This window comes from Arachis ipaensis, chromosome B10, assembly GCF_059453495.1.
Source record: "Arachis ipaensis isolate K30076 ecotype BB chromosome B10, ASM5945349v1, whole genome shotgun sequence".
NCBI classification, from domain to species: Eukaryota; Viridiplantae; Streptophyta; class Magnoliopsida; order Fabales; family Fabaceae; genus Arachis; species Arachis ipaensis.
Window position 1 is genome coordinate 21,448,933 of NC_142435.1, and position 9,084 is coordinate 21,458,016.

Sequence of the window (9,084 nt, forward strand, 5' to 3'; positions counted from 1 at the left end):
TAATATTTCATTTATGGATTATGATTTTTTGCTATTGTGAAATTTTAATCACAAAATTATTTATTTAACGCGATAAAAATAACAGTAAAAATTATTTTTTTAAACGATAAAAAATGTCACTGTCAGGGTAAAATGGCGATTCATGTCAGGGTAAAAATGGCAGTTCAAAAATGTCGTTTTAACCAATCAAAACGTTATTGTCAGAGTAATAATGGCGGTTCAAACCGCCGTTTTAACCTATCCAAAAACTGCCATTTTAACCCTGGAAATAACGACGGTTTGAATTGCCGTTTTAACCAACCAAAACGCCACTCTGTCAGGGTAATAATGGCGGTTCAAACCGCCGTTTTAACCTATCCAAGAACCGCCATTTTAACCCTAGAAATAACGGCGGTTTTGAACCGCCGTTTTAACCTATTCAAAAACCGCCGTAATAACCAGAATGGCACCCAGAATTACGTCGCTTTACGAAACCGCCATTATTGGTAATAATGGCGGTTCAAACCGCCGTAAATACAAAAAAAACCGCCGTTTTTACCAGAATTTTTTGTAGTGTTATTGGTCAATGAACGTCCTAGGAGGTCTTCCTCACTAGGATTCACGTCCTTCTCCTCCTCTCTGGGTTCGGCCACACCAAGTAAGGTTATGGCCTTGCACTCTCTTTTTGGATTCTCTTCTGTATTGCTTGGGAGAGTACTAGGAGGAGTTTCAGTGACTCTTTTACTCAGCTGGCCTACTTGTGCCTCCAAATTTCTAATGGAGGACCTTGTTTCATTCATGAAGCTTAGAGTGGCTTTAGATAGATCAGAGACTATATTTGCTAAGCTAGATGGATTCTGCTCAGAATTCTCTGTCTGTTGCTGAGAGGATGATGGAAAAGGCTTGCTATTGCTAAACCTGTTTCTTCCACCATTATTAAAGCCTTGTTGAGGCGTTTGTTGATCCTTCCATGAGAAATTTGGATGATTTCTCCATGAGGGATTATAGCTGTTTCCATAGGGTTCTCCCATGTAATTCACCTATGCTATTGCAGGGTTCTTAGGATCATAAGCTTCTTCTTCAGAAGATGCTTCTTTAGTACTGTTGGATGCAGCTTGCAATCCATTCAGACTCTGAGAAATCATATTGACTTGCTGAGTCAATATTTTATTCTGAGCCAATATGGCATTCAGAGTATCAATTTCAAGAACTCCCTTCCTCTGAGGCGTCACATTACTCACAGGATTCCTTTCAGAAGTGTACATGAACTGGTTATTTGTAACCATGTCAATGAGTTCCTGAGCTTCTGCAGACGTTTTCTTTAGGTGAATGGATCCTCCTGCAGAATGGTCCAATGACATTTTTGACAACTCAGACAGACCATCATAGAATATACTTATGATGCTCCATTCTAGAAGCATGTTAGTAGGACACCTTTTGATCAGTTGCTTGTATCTTTCCCAAGCTTCATAGAGGGATTCTCCTTCCTTCTGTCTGAAGGTTTGGATTTCTACTCTAAGCTTGCTCATCTTTTGAGGTGGAAAGAATTTGGCCAGGAAAGCACTGACCAACTTATCCCAAGAGTTTAGGCTATCTTTAGGTTAAGAGTCCAACCATATTCTAGCTCTGTCTCTTACAACAAACGGGAAAAGCATAAGCCTGTAGACCTCGGGATCAACCCCATTGGTCTTAACAGTATCACAGATTTGTAAGAATTCAGTTAAGAACTGAAAAGGATCTTCTGATGAAAGTCCATGAAACTTGCAATTCTGTTGCATCAGAGAAACTAATTGAGGCTTTAGCTCAAAATTGTTTGCTCCAATGGCAGAAATTGAGATGCTTCTTCCATGTAAGTTGGAATTTGGTGCAGTAAAGTCACCAAGCATCTTCCTTGCATCTCCACCATTGTTATTATTTTCGGCCATGTCTCCTTCTTTTTCAAAAATTTCTGTCAGATTTTCTCCAGAGAGTTGTGCTTTAGCTTCCCTTAACTTCCTCTTCAGAGTCCTTTCAGGTTTAGGATCGGCTTCAACAAGAATGTTCTTATCCTTGTTCCTGCTCATATGAAAAAGAAGAGAACAGAAAAGAAAATATGGAATTCTCTATGTCACAGTATAGAGATTCCTTATGTGAGTATAAGAGGAGAAGAATAGAAGGAGGAGAAGAGAAAAACTCGAACACAGAGAAGAAGATAGGGTTTGAATTATGAGTAGAAGAGAAGTGTTAGTAGATAAATAAATAAATAGAAGGAAATAAGAGAGGAGGGAGAAAATTCGAATTTAATTTAAAAATAAAAGAAAAATATTTTTGTTTTTATTTTAAAATGCAGGTAGAGTTCGAAAATTAAAAGAAGGATTAAAATTAAAATAAAAAATTAAAACAATTAGTTAATTAGAAAAAATTTTGAAAAAGTGGATAGGAGTTTTCGAAAATTAGAGAGAGAAAATTAGTTAGGTGGTTTTGAAAAAGATACGATTGAAATAGAAAACCTTTAAAAATAAACCAAAAAGTCAAGAAGTTAATTGAAAAAGATTTGAAAATCAAATTTGAAAGGGTGAGAAGTTAGAAAAGATTTTGAAATTGATTTTGAAAAAGATATGATTGAAAATCATTTTGAAAAAGATTTGAATTGGAAATTAAAAATATTTGATTTTTGAAAATTGAAATTGATTACTTGACTAACAAGAAACTAAAAGATATGATTTTAAAATTTAAAGATTGAACCTTTCTTAATAGGCAAGTAACAAACTCAAAAAATTTTTGAATCAATCACATTAATTGTTAGTAAAGATTTTGAAAAATATGGAATAAAATAAGAAAAATATTTTTGAAAATCAATTTAAATTTTCGAAAATATGAAAGAAAAATGAAAAAGATTTGATTTTAAAAAAAATTGAAAAGATAGGATTTTTAAATTGAAAATTTGACTTGACTCATAAGAAACAACTAAATTTTAAAAAGTTTTGAAAAAGTCAACTCAAATTTTTGAAAATTTATGAGAGAATAAGGGAAAGATATTTTTTTTATTTTTGAATTTTTATGAAGAGGGAGAAAAACAACAAAAAGACTCAAAACATGAAAATTATAAATCAAAACACACAATGCATGCAAGAACACTTTGAATGTCAAGATGAATACCAAGAACACTTTGAATGTCAAGATGAACACCAAGAACACTTTGAAGATCAAGATGAATACCAAGAACTTATTTTTGAAAATTTTTTAGAAAAGAAAAACATGCAAGACACCAAACTTAAAAAATTTTACTCCATAGACACTAATAATTCTAAAATGCATATGAAAAACAAGAAAAGACACCAAACAAGAAAAATTTAGAGATCAAACAAAGAAATTCATCAAGAACAACTTGAAGATCATGAATAACAAATGCATGACTTTTCGAAAATTTTAATGAAACATTAAAGATTAAAAAGATGCAATTGACACCAAACTTAAAAATTGACACTAGACTCAAGCAAGAAACATCAAATTTTGGTTTTTTTTTATTTTATTAATTTTTTTTTTTGGATTTTTCGAAAATTAATTTGAAAAAGAAAAATAAGGATTTCAAAATTTCTAATGAGAATTCCAGGAATCATGCAATGTTAGTCTAAAATTCCGGTCCAAGAATTAGACATGGCTTACTAGCCAGCCAAGTTTTCAGTGAAAGCTCCGGTCCAAAAGCTAAATTGCTAAGACAAGCTTTAGCAGATCATTACATACAAAAGCTAAATTGCTGAGAAAGACAAAGAAGCTCTTCTAATGATAGTTGAAACCTCGGTCCAAAGGATTGGACATGGCTTCACAGCCAGCCAGACTTCAACAGATCATCGTGAAAAACTCTAGAATTCATTCTTAAAAATTCTGAAGCCATAGATAATAATAATAATAATAATAATAATAATAATAATAATAATAATAATAATAATAATAATAATAATAATAATTATTATTATTATTATTATTATTATTATTATTATTATTATTATTATTGTTATTGTTATTGTTATTGTTATTGTTATTGTTATTGTTATTGTTATTGTTGTTATTATTATTATTATTATTATTATTATTATTATTATTAAAAAATTTTCGAAAATAAAAAGAATAAAAACAAAAACTTAAAATTAAAATAAAATTACCTAATCTGAGCAACAAGATAAACCGTCAGTTGTCCAAACTCGAACAATCCCCGGCAACGGCGCCAAAAACTTGGTGCACGAAATCGTGATCGTTCATTTCTTGGTAACGGCGCCAAAAACTTAATATGCACGTTCATAATCTTAATTCTTTGTCACAACTTTGCACAACTAACCAGCAAGTGCACTGGGTCGTCCAAGTAATAAACCTTACGTGAGTAAGGTCGATCCCACGGAGATTGTCGGTTTGAAGCAAGCTATGGTCACCTTGTAAATCTCAGTCAGGCGGATTCAATTGGTTATGGAGATTTGATAATTAAAATATAATTAAAATATAAAATAGGATAGAAATACTTATGTAATTCATTGGTGAGAATTTCAGATAAGCGTATGGAGATTGCTTTTATTCCTTCTGAACCTCTGCTTTCCTACTGCTTTCATCCAATCATTCATACTCCTTTCCATGGCAAGCTGTATATTAGGCGTCACCGTTGTCAATGGCTACATCCCGTCCTCTCAGTGAAAATGGTCCAAATGCGCTGTCACCGCACGGCTAATGTAATACCCTAATATTCAAATCCTTATGCTCGAGTCATAAGTTAATGATATTACGGTGGTACGACTCTCAGGTGGATTTTTAATAAATAAATATAGGTAATTTCGAAAGGAGTATTAATCGAGAAGCCTAAAAAGAGTAGAAATAAAATCGCGAAGACGTATCACTCACGTTTCGACAACAAAAGATAAACCGTGAAGCCAAAAACGATATACGGACAAGGCATAGAGGAGATTGAGAGATAGATAACAGATAGATATTTATAACATAAGTAAATAGCCACTAGTCGCGACCCGCGAAGTTTAGGCCGGCTAGGGTATAGTATGATAGTAGTTGAAAACAGTATATCATAATCTCTCCCAAAGGAAACATGAGAGCCTCTATAGGCAATTCAAAAGAGTTCAATACATAATATAATCTTTCCAAAACAAAGGTGGAGAGATTCTAAGCAAAACACCAAGTAGAGAAAATAAAGATCTTCGACGTCTCTCAGACGACCCACAACTCACTTCTGAGCACCTGGACCTGTATCTGAAAAACAAGAGATATATACGGAATGAGAACCCCGGGCCCATGGGTTCCCAGTACGGTAAAAGTGCCAAATAAATTCAATGTACTGCAATAAAAACTCACTAAGCATCCTAAACTTCTTTGCCAATTATTCATCCTAGGTTCTCGCTAACCCATGAATAGGCAACTGTCATAAGGGAGTGCTAAATTTAATTCATGTTTCACATGTTTCCTAACTCGCTGACTCTTCCACGAATCAGACTCAGAATCATAAGCAAAACCATCACCAGTTGTTCTGCCTCAGCAATTCTATATCAATACATCATACCCTCGCCTGGAGCTAGTGAAACCACATCACTGCGTCTACCCAGGGAGCTCTAATTATCTTATTCAATAATCATCATCATCATGCAATCGCATCATCAATTCATCTCCTCAAGAACAGCCCTCAACACCCACCGACATCAGCATGAGGGGCCTCTCAATTGCACAAACACAAGCAATACAGGCAAGTAATACACAAATATGGTACAAGTAGAACAAGTAGCATATAGTCAGGTAACATGGCATATATGATGTAGAAATCCAAAACAAAGAGGCAAACCCAAACAATTCAAACATATGCAAATGATGAATGCCTGCCCTATGGCCGATGATATCATCTGTCGGTTATATAGCCAACCCGACATGTCCTGGTAGCTAACCATTGGACAGAAACACCCATCGTGGAGCAAGTAGGTTTGAGCTACAACCCCATTGCTACTACCCACTCAACCCAGAGCCAGTGGAATAACCACTACTGCGGCTACTACCCAGGCGGGTGTTTAAAAGCTCAACCTGGAGCGAGTGGATTCACCACTACTGCCGCTACTACCCAGGCGTCACAATCTCTGACCTGGAGCAAGTGGGACGAACCACAACCCTTGCTACTACCCAGGATCTCAAAACATACATTCATTCAGTTTAGAAACAATCATCACTGTTATCAAATCTCAAACATTAACCTGGAGCAAGCGGGATGAACCACCACCCTTACTACTACCCAGGTATCGCAAATACACATTTATTCAAAACTCCATAATTAAACTCATTTATCATAAACATCCTTTCCCGTCTCATACCCGGAGCAAGTGGACAACGCCACTGCCTACTACCCGGGGTCACACATCACATTTCAACATTTTTCATTATTATCCATTTAACACATTCATTCATTAATCATATATGCATTATACTCAGCCATAAACAATAATGGCTTTACCGTAACCCGGCAATAACTCAGCCATTCGGCTCATGGTTCAATCAAGAACCGGCCATTTATCAATAAATATAGCCCTTCGGCTCATGGCATACACGGTACTTCCACCGTCATCCTCCATATCTCATATAATCATTTTTGATCATCATTGATCATAACCTTTCCCCTTGCTTCACTCGCAAGTTACTACATCCCCTAGCTCCTTTCTCATTGCTAGGCATATCATAATGATTTAATACATAAGGGGTAAGATTGGAGGCTTAGAAGTATGAGATTTGGCTTTGAAAACTCAAAAATCAACTTTGGCATGAAAACAGGGCCACGCGTACGCGCACTCCACGCGCACGCGTGGATGGCCACAAAACTCATCAACGCGCAAGCGTCATACGCATGGACGCGCGGGTTGCAAAATAGCCAAACGATGTACACGCGTCAACCACGCGTACGCGCGGATACCTTTGTGCCCCAGGCACAAAACTGGCACAACTCTCGGGAAAATGGCTGGGCATTTGGTGCAGCGCATCGACGCGCCTGCGCACACCACGCACACGCGTGGATGGTGCTTTCTTGAAGAACGGCACGTACGCGCCAAGTGCGCCTACGCGCGGAAGGTCGTTCTGCTAAAAATTTTCTAAGTTAAAAGCTGCAGAATTTACAGATTCAACCCCCAATCTTCCGACGGACATAACTCTCTCATTTTAAATCGTTTTTCACCCGTTCTTCGAACGGCATGGACATCCCGGATCCAATTTCATTTCTAAACAAATTTGGCACAAAACAGAGATCCGTAGTCCAAGTTATGTCCCATCAAAATATGCCCAAAAACCATATTTTCATACAAAACCACAAGGTGCCATTTTCAAAACAAGTCATTTTCAACTATTTTCAAAATCAACCAAAACATGCCAATTTCAACCCTTTTTGAAATCAAACAAAATGTACCAAAATCAACATCGAGCCATCCTCAACTCACACATTGACACTTTACCAAAATTTCCAAAAACCACATCCAACCATTTTAACACTTCTCAATCAAATGGCTAAAGGACAAACACAATATCATGTCATACATCCTTCCTCATCCCAATTTCCAATAATACCATTTCCAATCAACCATCATTATACATAATCAATATTATACTCACTATCACGTGGTTTCATCCACAAATCAACCTTAATCATTCCTCAAGCATATATCACAACATACATATCTCTAATGCATCATCATACCATCAAGGCATCAATAATCATAATCACATATATGATCACATAATATATCTCAACCAAACCAAACATACCTCATCTACATAATTTCACCCAAAATTACCAAATTCCACACTTCAACTCATCAAACCTTATTATTCAATAACCAACCTAATCATTCATATATTCATTATCTGAAATTCATCCAATCACTTGTGCCATCATACAATGCACACATCGACTTACCTTTCTTACCTCTTTCCGGCCTCCGGCCCAAAATTCACGGCCTCCGGCCCAATATTCACAATTTAAATGCATAAACCACAAATCAATACTCATTACCCAGTACATCAAATTCTCAATACACCAAGCATACAAGGCCACACAATTTTCAACCCAATTATTAATTCACATTACATACCAACTATGCATATTAGTACCAACCATTTACACAATCCAAACTTAATCCTAAAGGCATCTAGCCTAGGAATTCTCATTACAACACACGGTACTTAAATGAAACTTAAACCGTACCTCTTGTAGCCAAACCAATTGAGCCTCTTCTTTGGAAGTCTTCACCAACCTTAGCTCCAAGCCTCACCAAAGCTCCTCAAGCAATACCAATCTCCCAATTGAGCACCAACATCACCAAATACACTAACACAACCAATATCACATACATACATCAACCTAGGGCTCATAAAAATGACAAATCACAAGGTTTTGAGCACTTCTTACCTCAGCCCATATGAAGTAGGGATAGAACCCGCTTAGAATCCATGTTGGAGTATCCCTAAACACCCAAAATCACAAGATTTCAATACTAACTACCCAAAAACGTGTAACAGTAGAGAATTTCGAAAAGTGGGCAGAGATGAATGGAATACTCACCACAAAACTTAGATAGAATTGTAGAGGATGAGAAGAGCGACGCGTGGCCGCAAACGGCTTGCCAATCGGAGCTCCGTAGCTCAAGTTATGGTGGTTTGAAGATCAAAGGGAGTTAGGTTTTCTCTCTTCTCTTCTCTCTTCTCAATTTCAGCGCCCCAACCCTTCTTTTTAGGATAAAATGAGCTGAAATGCTCATAACTAATGTATATATATGTTGGGTCTTGGGCCCACTTAGGCCCGGTTCACTTATTTTTGTCCGTTGGCCCAACTTTGGGCCAAAACCTTTAAGATTAGCGCACTAAATCGAACTTTAAATATTTCTACCTTCCCTAATTATAATTTCTCATTTCTTAATCTTATTTACTCATAATCAATTTTCTCAGCTGTAGTACCAGACAGATCTCAGCCGGTACTGTCGGTCAAAATTCCACTACGCACTTTTACGCAGAAAACTATGTTTTTCGACTCGGAAAAATTCACTGAATCCAAATATCATATTTAAATTATCAAATTCCAATTGCCAAATCTTCCAACCATATTCGCTCCTA

General features: G+C 36.4%; 1 non-coding gene across 1 annotated transcript; it reads left to right on the forward strand.

Annotated features, from left to right (window-relative positions):
* The first annotated feature begins 1,394 nt into the window (after positions 1–1,394).
* LOC148579374 (small nucleolar RNA R71) lies at positions 1,395–1,502 on the forward strand. Its single transcript, XR_015896121.1, has one exon. It is a non-coding gene; the product is annotated as a small nucleolar RNA R71 (small nucleolar RNA).
* The last annotated feature ends 7,582 nt before the right edge of the window (positions 1,503–9,084 follow it).